The sequence below is a fragment of the Coptis chinensis genome, chromosome 3 (assembly GCF_015680905.1).
Source record: "Coptis chinensis isolate HL-2020 chromosome 3, ASM1568090v1, whole genome shotgun sequence".
Classification (NCBI taxonomy): Eukaryota; Viridiplantae; Streptophyta; class Magnoliopsida; order Ranunculales; family Ranunculaceae; genus Coptis; species Coptis chinensis.
The window spans coordinates 97,462,888-97,476,163 of record NC_141458.1 but is presented as its reverse complement, the minus strand read 5'-3'; the positions used below and the strand labels follow the sequence as shown (position 1 = coordinate 97,476,163).

At 44.8% G+C, this 13,276-nt stretch overlaps 1 non-coding gene across 1 annotated transcript; it reads left to right on the top strand.

Annotated features, from left to right (window-relative positions):
• Positions 1-9,587: 9,587 nt before the first annotated feature.
• Positions 9,588-9,670, top strand: LOC147511945 (small nucleolar RNA J33). Its single transcript, XR_015219682.1, has one exon. It is a non-coding gene; the product is annotated as a small nucleolar RNA J33 (small nucleolar RNA).
• Positions 9,671-13,276: the final 3,606 nt, after the last annotated feature.

Sequence of the window (13,276 nt, the reverse complement as noted above, 5' to 3'; positions counted from 1 at the left end):
AAAGAGAGAGTGGAGAGGCGAGATAGTTAGGAATACAACGGCGATTGCCATCGTGAGTTCGTGCTAGTCATGAGAGAGTCCTGTAGAGCGGGACTTCCTTATCTATCGCGTGTGTCCCTTTCTATTTTCTTTGCCAAATTTATTCCGAGATATTTGATATAATAGCAATTATATCATTTGAGTGCCGAGATATTTGGTATAATATCAATTATATCAGTTCAATGCGAGATAAAATTAAATTTCCTATTATATCAGTTCCACAATGGTGAGATAAACGAGATTTCCTATTATATCAGTTTCACACCACCAGTGGTAAAATCCATATATTTTATCTCGGTTAAGTAAGAGACGAGATAAAATATTTATACTTAGAGTTAGTACCTAAGTTATGGGACATATTATCTCATTTATAGGACATATTATCTCGCTTATCAGCATAACCGAGATAAGGCTAATTTTAGAACCGAGATAACAACCTCTTTTTTTTAGTAGTGCCCACTCTTACATTCTTAGTGATAAATTAATCCAAAAGCTTTGCTTTTATACTTTTTGGGCAATATTTAAATTGTTATGTCATGGTGTGTGTATTTTGAAGTTTGAATTGTAATTTTAATCCAAAAACAAATAAATAAAGACACCTATGTGGACCGTTCAATTGGTTTCAATGTTTTCGTAGCTAAATTGCTTTGATATGCTTGTTATGTTTTAGAGAATGACAACTATTATTAATATTTACTAACATAATATCACAAATTTTTTACTTCCAAATTTTTGCAACCAAATGTTTAAAATATATTAAATATCCAATGACTTTAATCGGTTCTATTACTTACATCATTGATGTTTTTTCTTAGCCTTTGTGTTATTGTGCTTCCGGTTTTTCTTCTTCCCCATCTTCGCGATGTTTGGTTAGGATGTCGTGAGAAATGCATTTTAGTAGTGGGTAGTGACATTTTATTTTCTGAAAAGCCCAAAACACCTTTCTCACGAAGAAGTTCTCACCAATCCCATGTATATTCTCATGCAGAAACTAAAGCTTCTGGTTCCATTATTTAATATGGGACCAGAATTGAATGTTATTGTGTTTTTAGCACCGTAAAAAATTATAATTATAGTGTACATACGTTCATTTTTGTTATATGAAATTTTATGTTTTAGTGTTAATATATTATTTTCATACTATTTACTGCCTTGTGCACGTGGCAAGCCACGTTTTTTCAACACATTTTTTATTACAAATTTTTAGTGGAGCAGAGCCCACATGAGTTGACCAAATCACTTTTTTTGCTTGTTTCAGACCTTCTTCTTCCCCGACCTTCTTCTTCCCCGGCAACTTGCAGCACCGCTTGTGCTGCCCACACCCTCGCCACCACTTCCCACCGCCGCCCCCATAGACCACCCGACATGGCACCTCATTGCTGCCACCACAACCGCCTCCTTTAAACTCCAGATCTGAAAACCCGACCACCGCCTACAGCCACCACCACCGCCCCCTAATCCCAACTGGTCTTCAGCGACTCAACCTTCTTCTCAACCACCTCCCACCAGCACCAGCTGCCACCAACACCATTACTCCTCCACCCTCTTCTTCCACCGATTTAAACCAAACCTTGCTGCTGCTGCATCACCATCACCTCGCCCCGCCACCGCACCACCGCCGAATCACCTTCCAAATCACTACCACAACCCCCGACCACCTCCTCCCATCAGCAACAGCCTGTTGCTTCCACCGCCACCTTCCAGCAGGCCAAAAACCAGCAGCACCGATTTTGATTTGTACTCCGCTTCTCCGGTCCATAACCAATCCTCCCTCATCACGCATGACACCATCAGCCACCAGTACAATCACTACCCTCCTTCCTCATCAGCGCCACACTATTGCCACACCGCTATATCCCCACCGCCAAACACTCGAGGAGCTTTATCATTTTTGTTGGATTCTACCACTACCTCCCGCAACTGATTCGGGGTGGTTTGGGGTAGGAAAGGACTTGTATTAGGTTCGTTAGGTTTGGGTTGCCTTGGTGAACTCATTCGTTGGGTTTTTGTGGCTGTCAGAGATAAACTTTTATGTTGGAGAGGTTTTGGTTTAGGTTTTGTGTGTTGATGGGATGAGGTGTGGAATTTGTAGTTTTGCTGACAGGATTGGGGATTAGCTTATGTTGGGTTTTGTTTGATTGGATTTGGGTTTTGTTGAGTTGTTGACAGGATTTGGATATGAGAAAGAAGAAAGCTGTTTCTTCTGGTTCTATTGTCCTGCCTCTTAAGAAACGTGTTCATTGCCCTTTCCGTGATCGTCATGGATGCACTAATGGGGTTAACAGTAATGGCTTTACTATTCCCTACTTTCTCACGCATTTTGATAAACAACACGTAGGTTGTCAGTTGAGTATTGATAGAACGGGATGAACTTAAAGATGATTGTGATTTGTATTTGTTATTGGAGAATTCCTTAAAGTCTATAGACAAATGGATGTGTGGTCGTTGTCTGGGTATCCACGCATTTGGTATACCGTGCCGTCATCCAGATGCTATCATACCACCACCTATTTTGTTGGAGAGTGGGGAATCCCCATGTTTCATTGTGGGTATACCACAGCCGCCTCCTAAGCCCGACACTACAGATCTTGCATCCACGACACAGAGGGGTGTTGGTGATACCCCTGATCCGCTTGTTGTCCCTTCTTCTCTTAATGAGAAATTACTGGATAATGCATTTCGTATACCTTTCCGAACCGTGAAAAGTATACCACGTGCTTGTCGATTGGCATTTTCAGGTGCACTGAAATCGGCTCTCTGGGATATTACAACTGATCCTAGTTCAGTTATGTCTTGGGTTCGTCTCCTCCTCTTGCCGCGTTGCACTCTGCAAGTTTTCCGACCACAGAATCGTCAGGAACGTCGTTCTGGCACGAGGAAAAACTTTCAGCAAAAACAGATTCTCCATGCTTTGACGACATGGAATGAGCCTGGCGGGATGTTTCGATCTCTTAAGTTCAGTAATGTGAGTCTCCTTCATCCGACCGACCGGAAATCTGCCTCCACTCCACTCGTAATGCGTCATTTGTTTACGAAAAGTTTGCGATGGACATTTTGCTGCAGCGGTCAAAGTGTTATCATCAGCAGGAGTTGCCTCTAATACTGCAGAGACTATATGTGCATTAGAGGAGAAACACCCGATGCGACAACCACCTGTGAGACCGACTGTTCCTTTTGCTGAGCCTCCTTTAGTGGTAGAGAGAGATGCCCTACTGTCATGTATTCGGTCATTTCCAAAGGGTACTTCTTGTGGTCGTGATGGTCTTCGAGCTCAGCATTTGTTGGATGCCATGAGTGGGGCTGCAGCAGCTATATCGTCTGATTTGCTAGATGCATTGACCCAATGGGTGAATCTTTGGTTCTGAGGACGATGTCCACAGCCGTTAAGCGGAATTCATTCGCGAGTGCTCCGCTTTTACTCCACTTCTCGCCCCGGATAATAGTATTATTCTATAGGCGTAGGGGATGGTTTGGCGCCGTTTGGTCTCCAAGATTGCAATGAAAGGAGTTTCCCAAGATGTGGTAGGATACTTGCAGGATTTTCAGTATGGGGTTGGTGTTTCGGTGGCGCGAAGCGATTTTTGCATTATCCAACCGCGATAGTGTATGCTAACAAATGATGATTACCTCTCTTTCGATCTTTGCTTGTAGATTTTCAGAGCGCCTTTAACATGGTTGATCGGGACTACTATGTTAAGAGAGGTTATTGCCCACTATTTCCCCTTGGGTTGAGTACTTGTATTGTCAACCTGCGAGGTTATATATGGGGGATAGCTACATATGGTCTGCTACTGGGGTCCAGCAAGGCGACCCTTTGGGTCCCCTTCTATTTGCACTGGTGTTGCATCCCCTGATTCTGCGGATCCAGTCCAGTTGTCAGTTGTTGCTACATGCGTGGTATCTAGATGATGGGACTCTGATTGGAGATACAGAACAGGTGGCGACAGCTTTGAGTATGATTCAGGAAGAAGGACCTTCTTATGGACTGGTTCTTAATGTGGCTAAAACTGAGCTATTTTGGCCATCATTGGATCCACGTCGCTCCACTCCTGGTCTCTTTCCTTCGGATTTGTCCCGTCCTCAGCAGGGAGTCAGGTTGCTTGGAGGTGCAGTCAGTACTGATCCATCCTTTGTCAGGGGCCTTGCTTGCAAGCGTGTTGAAAAGGTTGTGACTTTGATGGACCGTTTAGCTATATTAGACGATCCACAGTGTGAGTTAGCTCTCTTACGTGCTTGTGCTGGGCTCTCTAAGTTGGTATTTGCGATTCGTACTTGTCCACCATCCCTTTTAGAGGCTGACTAAGGCGTTTGATCGGCAACTCCGCGGTGTTCTCCGGGGGCATTGTGGTTTCGATGGTCCTAACCTCGGTGATTTGCAGTGGCGTTTATCGACACTCCCATTACGTTTGGGTGGGTTAGGTATTTATTGTGCCACTGATGTCTCTACTTTTGCTTTTGTGGCCTCCCGTTGTCAGACGTCTGAGCTTCAGAACCACATTCTTAGGAGTTGTGGGCCAGTGCCTTTGGATGAGATTCTTGATGTGGCTAGCAGTGCAATGAGTCTTTGTCTACCCGATTTTGACCTCAGTTCTATGGCTGGGAATGCTACCGTCCCCTCAAAACCACAAAAAGTTTTGGCGGAAGCGTTCTATAGTAAGATTGCTGCTGGTCTTGAGAGGGAGTTTGTGTTATCTGCTCGTCAGAAAGCAGTCATTGGATGCTTGCAGTCAGAACACGCAAAGGACTTTCTACTTGCTATTCCGATGGAGGGACTTGGACAGCATATGTCGTCAGTGGAGTATCGTTCTATTCTCCGGTACCGTCTCATGATTCCTTTGTACTCTGAGGGTGGTCTATGCCCTGTTTGCAAAAAGAGTAGACTAGATGCTTTTGGAGACCATGCAGCACACTGTAGATATTTTCCGGTTTCAAATACCGACATGATCATGTCAGAGATATTTTATGTGATGCATTTTGGAGGGCTGGGGTACAAGTGAAGAAGGAAGCTCACGTGAATTTTCTCATGATCGAATGAGGGAAGATCCACACCGACCAGCCAGATATATTGATATCTGGTTGGTGCGAGGGGAGACATGCATGTGTTGATGTAATGGAGCCTCTCCGTTGGTAGGGCTTGGGAATGGAGTCTTTGAGGTGGGGAGCAGCTAAGAGAGCGGCGGCGGGGAAGATGGAGAAGCATGAGGAAGCTTGCACGGCTAACCAAAGATTGTTTCATTCCGTTTAGTTTCGACACTTTTGGTTTCTTGGAACAACAAATCTGTTGAGCTTCTCAAGACTTGAAAATTATGCACAATAATGTTATGACAAATGGCTCTAACGAGTTTGTTTTAGAAGAATAGGATTTGCTATTCGAAAGGACTTCTTGGCCTTGCAGCTTGTTTGCACGCTTTGTCCTAATTATTTGTAAAATTCCTTATCGATATCAATAAAATTTCCAAAAAAAAAAAAAAAAAAAAAAAAAAAAAAAAAAACTTTGCCATTGTATTTGATGAAATCTACATAACTGCCACCATTTTGCCCACCAAAAAACAAATCACGAAGCTATGAAATTACCACGCGAAAACCAAAAAATTACGATTCTGCCACTGTGACAAAAACAGAATCTACTGTTCCTCACACCCCAGAGTTCTTATACTGTTTGGATAAATAATTTAAAAGTGTGGCTAACAGCCTTAAAAATACGGTTTTACGTACTTCTCATATTCTTGAACGAGACAATTAATAATATTAATCTTTGAAAAGTGACTCATTCGTGCAACACATTTTTTTTTAGTATATATTTTCAAGATAAGAACAGTACAACGTATGTGCAATAGTGAATCTTTTAAGAACAGAGAACTAGAACAGTAAGTACTCACTATATAAGAATGAGTGGTTATGGATAAGGTTCCACAATTTTAAGAACCTATAAGAAACTAAAACCATAAAATTAAATGGTTCTTGGTTCTTGAGTCATTAGGAACTGGACCAGTAACCCCGACCATACATCTCTATACTAAATGTAGCACGAACTTTCCGGAACCCTCCCCCTAATATAGTGATTTTGATTTTATTTTTTCTAACAATTTATAAGTACCTCCATCACTATTTTTATTGCAATTAAAAAACGCCCAACAAGATTTAGAAACACTTCATTCACTATTTTATTTCTCAATAGAAAACCCGCGCCGATAATATTAGAAACATCCCTATGCATTATTTTTTACCCTTATTTTTTTTTCGCAACTAAACTAAACACGCACGTAACTGATCATGTTAGAAACACACCCTTTAGTATTTTTCTTGCAACTAAAAACTATATTATGCTAACAAATCTAAACACCTAATTTATTAGACGGCAAGGCAACTTGCTAAATTTCACATTTAGTATTTTATTAATTTTATCATTATTTGGTTTTGATAGATGGGATCTAAATTTTATATTTTTGAGCATTGTTATTGCGTACTTAAATGAGGGACCGTTGCTCCCATCTAGAATCCAAACAACTGGACTGCCCACGTTACACTGCCTCTTTGACTTCTCTGTGTTATTAATTGCCACAGTGACATAATATAAAACAACAATTTTGATAAAATATTTAAACTTAAGGCTCACATTTTCATCATCTTCCTTCCTTGCATGGTAATACTACATGCCACAATCTGAATGAAATACTCTGTGGTGCATATAAAATGAATGAGATAGTGTGCTTGTAGTAGCCATATTCAGGAATGCATCACATAAGTACTGACCCAAGAGATAAGGCCCATACCATAGTATGTATTGGGCCCAGAGAATAGGCCCAGGACCATACTATGTCCCATGAGTAAAACCTATGAGAGGGATATAAAAAGGAAAGGAAGGAGGAAGAAAAAAGGGGGGGCAATGAATGGAGGCATAGAAGGGTGAGGAGAGAGAGGTGAACTTCTGGCGATCCCGAGATAGATGCGTGGCAACCAAATTGGTGCAGCCGATCCAAAATATAGAGTGAATGTGAGTAAAGTTAGAGATTGGCGAGATTCGTAGTAAAGAGGTTGTAACAAATGGCGCCGTCTGTGGGGACAGAAAAGTTTTAAACAGATAAGTTTTCTCTCCATTCTTACAAAAAACACTCGAGCTTTTGACCATTTTCTGTTATTTCGTTCCTCTATTTTGGTTTCTTAAATGTTACTTTGAGAGAGAGGGTTGTGTTTATAGTTGAGTATAGTGGGTTTTAATATGGGGTGTTGAGTTTGAGTGCTTTAAGACTTAGGAAGATGGGTTTCTCTGTTTTGATATAATATAGTTTGGGGTAATAGAGAAAGGAAGCATGTCTACTTTGGAGGAGAAGAGCAAAGCAGTAGGTGGGGTGGTGATGAATGGAGGGGCACCTATTCTTGCTGAAGAAATGAAGATTGTGAAAGAGTTTCAAGATCAGTCAAGAACTAAGAAGAGTATAAACTTTGAGCTGTGGCATGCCGATCTTTGGTCCGGCTTGTTTCCTTGCCTCAAGTCGGCACCTTTTGTACTACTTTCCTCAAGAGCACAATGGCGAGGAATAACCGAGTCTCACATCCGACCACTTAATGGCCGGAGAAGAGGAGAGGTAGTAGTTCGAGTAATTAAAGAAGACGGTGGTGGGGAATCAAGAGTGAAGCTTGGATGACTATGTTGGGTTCACTAGTCCAAGAGATCATACTGGTGCAAGTATGTTACATCCCATTGTTGTATCATGTCATTCACAAGTTAAATAGTCGATGTGAACGGTGGCAGAAGGATTATGTTCGTTGTTGTTGGTGGTGAATCGGTCAGATCTGGTGGTGAGTGGAGAGATGGGTGGAGAAGATGGGGAAATGGGTCGGTTTGGACCTATTTCAGATCTTGGCAAACTGGGCCTGGTCTCGAGCTTGGGCCTTTCGGGTGACTATGTATATACTAGTTCTTAGGTGACTAAAGGGAGCGAAAGGGTGTTGGTAAGATGCGAGGTTTTGTTGAAAGCGAGGTCATTTTGAATGTGTTTAGGAGCTTTGATCGACTATGGATTAGGCATTTATTGTTTCTTCAAGCTGCAATTATAGTTGTGGGGGCGGAAGAGTCAAAGTGGGCATACCGTGGCAAGTTTTGAGAAATCGTGACACCCAGTTTCGGGTACTAAGTGTGTTTATCACTAGGGCAGGACTTAGATTGTTTCAATCCTTACTAGATTTTTTCACTCAGTATGGATTGGTTTCAAGGCGAGACAAGGCGGCTTGGCCGAGGATGGTGCTAAAGAGTGTTGTTGCCGCTTATGGATAGACTACCTTTGTTGTTATATATGGATTGGTTTGGAGAGGGTAGCAAAGCGCGTATCATGCGAAAGGTTTTCCTTATTGCAGCACATGTATATCTCCTCCCGGAGGTACTAGCGGTGGTTCTATTGGTTCTACCTTGGGTGCGAGAACTTTCGAGGAAACTAATTGGAGAATCTTTAATGCCGTAACCGAGGCGAATTTTTGTTGGTCGTGGCCTCGATGAAGGGATTGTTGACAACATGGAGCACTCAGGTTTTCTGGATTCTCATTCTTGCCGCGAAGTTTAGTTTCAGCTTCTACTTCCAGATTATGCCCAGGGGTGAACCGACGAAGGCTATATGGAAGCTTAAAAGAATAGATTATGATTGGCTTGAGTTATTTGGTATCACTAACAGATTGACGGTCGGGCTGTTATGGCTTCCAGTGCTTTTGATTTGCCTTGTGGATATACAGAGATGGTACTCAATATTCTCTTCGTTGGTTGGATCGTTGGTGGGTTATTTGACCATTTGGGTGAGATTCGGAACATCCAACAGTTGAGGCTAAGGTTTCAGTTTTTGGCAACCTTTTTGCGGAGATAGATGACTCAATTCAGATTCAGAAGTTCACGAAAATCTACAAAACGATTGCAGTGCAACAGATTCATGCGAAGTTAATATCCCTTGTGGATTTCCTGGATAAGCCTAAGAAATATCTCAACAAGTTGGTGAACACACTGCAGGCCTTGTTCGAGGTTTTGATTCGAAGATTTCCCAAGGTGAAGAGGACGTCAGAACAACTAAAAGAAGATGGTTTAGCACCTCTGAGTCCAGCTACTAACTCCAGTTGGCTTTTTGAGAATTCCATCAAGTTGTCCGACATTGAAAATGCTACCTTCTACCGCCAGGTTCATCATGTGCGTATAAGTCTAACATCCAGGGACTCTAGGGTCAACGTCCCAATTAATCTGGAGTCAAGACGCCGTGTTGCTTTCTTTAACAACTCCTTGTTTGTGAATATACCCCATGCTCCCCAAGTTGGAAAAATGATGGCTTTCAGTGTCCTTAATCCTTACTATAACAAAGAAGTTTTGTACAACAAAGAACATTTACTTGGCCGAGAGTGAAGATGGTGTCTCTACAATTAATCGCTCTATCGGCAGAAAATTGACGATGATGAGTGGATAAATTTCTTAGAGAGGATCTTGCAGAGGGGCATGGTGTATGAAAATGAAATAGGGAATAACAAGCTAAAAGATCTCCGCTTCGGGCATCATCACGAGACCGACATTGCTCGTCTTGTAAGAGGCATGATGTATTACCATAGAGCTCTCGGGATCTTTGGCGTTCCTTGATTCTCGCTTCCGAGATGGACATCGGGGAGAGATCGAAGACCTTGCTCTGTTAGTTCAAAGAGACAAGGCACTGAAATGAAGCCTCGGGCATCGGCTCGATGTGTCACGTTCTTCCACGGCATGAGCAGAATGAATAGAAAGGCAAGTGTAGCCTTCAGAGGCCTTGAGTAATGCGAACCGCTCTTAGGAAATACACATATCGCATTTGCTTTCGCCGCCAGATTTGAGGAACTCGAAAGCTAAGAAAGACCCACATGCAAAGGAGATATTATATCCCATGAGGAACAATGAAGCCCAATTAAAGCGGATGAGTCACGGGGGGCGAGAGCCCTCCTCCGCGGACCCTCGTGTCCGGATCAAACATGGGGCAGGTGACTCGTCCGGACCATCAGTCCGAAGCCTCGAAATGATAGGATCCGTTGACCCTCATATCCGAACAACGCGTGTGGGGCAGGCAGAGCTGTCCCGGACCGGCGTGTCCGAAGCCTCGAGTGGGATAGGATACAGACCCTCGTGTCCAAACAGCGCGTGTGGGGCAGGCAGAGCTGTCATGGACCCTCTTGTCCGAATCAAACATGGGGTAGGCTGAGCTGTTCCCGGATAAGCATTCCGAAGGAGAGCGGAGGGGTTCGAGAAGACTCTTCGTGGATATGTCGTGGGACTATCCGAATGAATGCGGGGGGGATGAGCCCTCCGCGGACCCTCGTGTCCAAACAAATAACAACCGTGGGGGGCAAAGCGAGCATCCGGGTCCGGCGTGTCCAAAGCCTCGAGCGAGATAGGATATGCGGACATGAGAACCGAGTCAAGCCTGGGGGCAAGGAGAGAGCCCCAACCGGCAAGATCCCGAGCAAGCCCACGGAGTGGGATGAGCCCTCTGCAGATCAGAGATGCTAGAGATATATGGGGCAATGAGAGAGCCCCAACCGGCGAGAGCCCGAGCAAGCCCGTGGAGTGGGATGAGCCATCCGCAGATCAGAGATGCTAGAGATACATGGGGCAATGAGAGAGCCCCAACAGGCGAGAGCCCGAGCGAGCCCGCGGAGTGGGATGAGCCCTCCGCGGATCAGAGATGCTAGAGATACATGGGGCAATGAGAGAGCCCCAACCGGCGACAACCCGGTCGAGCCCGCGGAGTGGGATGAGCCCTCCGCGGACCAGAGATGCTAGAGATACATGAGGCAATGAGAGATCCCCAACAGGCGAGAGCTCGAAGCGAGCCCGCTGAGGGGATGAGCCCTTCGGACGAAAAGGCAAAGAGACAGGCAGTCAAATAGAGTAGCCCCGTGAGCTAGTGGAGCCGCCAGTCGGAGATGCAAGAGATATCTGGACATGAGATCCGAACAACGGGATGAGCCCTCCGCGACATGAGATCCGAAGTCAAACCTGGGGGAAAGCGAGAGTTACCCCTCATCGACTCCACTCCAGGCAGCGTAGATAGCGGGGGATGAGCCCTCTGGACATGAGATCCGAAGCAAACCCGGAGCAAGTTGAGTTGCCCCTCATCCGACTCTCCACTCGGAGAAGCGAGAGACAACGGGATGAGCCCTCCGGGACATGAGATCCCAATCAGACTTGGGGCAAAGCGAGTGGCCCCTCAATAGACTCCACTTCGGGAGTAGAGACAGTGGGGGGAGGGGGATGAGCCCTCCAGCGTCTTGGGAGTTCCGGAATGAACAATACTATTGAATTCTACAAAAGAAAAATAGGGGAGGAGGCCCTTTCATGACGGGTATATCGAATTCCATGAGTAAGTGCAAGGGGATGAGACCCTTGGCGAATACAATGTTGAGTCCCAACGAAAGGGAAATGAAAGGGTGAGACACTCTGCGGACATGATAGAGATTTCTATGAAGGAGAGCTTATGGCTTGGCGAGACCCTCCGCTGACATTATGGAAGTGAGTTATGAGAAGGAGAAATGCCGGGGGCGAGACAATCCATGGACATAGTGGTGAGTCCTCCGAAGAAGAGATGGTGGTTTGAGGTGATACACTCGCAGACAGGCGATGAGTTCCGGAAGGGAGAGCAGGTGGGGGGAGGCATCAGCTGATATGGTAGTGAGTTCTATGTGAGAGGTGGTCTTGGCTGGGTTGAGACACATCGGGGCATGGTATTGAGTTGAAGAGAGAAGCGAAGGGGATGAGATAGGTTGAGTTCTACGAAAAGGGAAATGAAAGGGTGAGACACTCTACGATATAGTAGTGAGTTATGTGAAGGAGAGCTTATGACAGTAATTTGAGACACTCATGGACATAGTGGTGAGTTCTCCAAGGAGAGATGGTGGCTGAGGTGATACACTCCATGAGGGCAGGCGATGAGTTCCGGAAGGAGAAGCAGTGGGTGGGGAGGCATACCACCGATATGGTAGTGAGTTCTATGTGAGAGGTGTTAGGCTGGGTTTGAGACATATTGTGGGCATGGTATTGAGTTGAAGAGAGAGAGCGAAGGGGGATGAGTGGAGTTCTGAAAGGGAAATAAAAAGGGTGAGACACTCTACTTGATATATAGTAGTGAGTTATGTGAAAGAGAGCTTATGACAAATTTGAGACACTCCCTCGGACATAGTGGTGAGTTCTCCTCAAGGAGAGATGGTGGTCGAGATACACTCCGCAGACAGGCAGTGAGTTCTCTGAAGGAGAGATGGTGGCTAGGGTGATACACTCCATGACGCAGGTAGTGAGTTCCAAGAAAGAGAGCAGGTTGGGGGAGGCATACCGCCCGATATGGTAGGGAGTTCTATGTGAGAGGTGATGGTTGGGTTGAGACACATCGTAGGCATTGTATTGAGTTGAAGAGAGAGAGAAGAAGGGATGAGATAGTTGAGTCCCACGAAAAGGAAATGAAAGGGTGAGACACTCTGGGATATAGAAGTGAGTTATGTGAAGGAGAGATTATGACAAGGGTGAGACACTTCACTGACATAGACATAGTGGCAAGTTTTTAGGAAAAGAGATGTTGGTCGAGGTGAGACACTCCGTGGACATAGTAGTGAGTTCTATGAAGGAGAGCTTATGGCTGGGTTGAGACACATTGTGGGCATTATGTCGAGTTGAAGGGGAGAGAAATGGGAAGGGATGAGAGATCCTTTGGGGATACGTTAATGGGGTATATATGAACAAGAACCCGATGGATTGAGTACTTCACACATACAGGTCGGTCCAAAGAGTACATGGGATATAAAATGTCCCGAGGAGGAGAAAGACTATGTACTGATCCACGGATAATCGTGGATATCTAGAGTTCAAAGAGAGAGACAAGGAAGTTTGAAGACTTCTCGGGTCCACCGTCGTCATCGTCGCCGAACCCGAGAGGGGGCAAATGTAGTAGCCATATTCAGGAATGCATCACATAAGTACTGGCCCAAGAGATAAGGCCCATACCATAGTATGTATTGGGCCCAGAGAATAGGCCCAGGACCATACTATGTCCCATGAGTAATACCTAAGAGAGGGATATAAAAAGGGAAGGAAGGAGGAAGAAAAAAGGGGGGGGCAATGAATGGAGGCATAGAAGGGTGAGGAGAGAGAGGTGAACTACGGCGGCTTGATCCCGAGATGGGTACGTAGGCAACCAAATTGGTGCAGCCGATCCAAAATATAGAGTGAATGTGAGTAAAGTTAGAGATTGGCGAG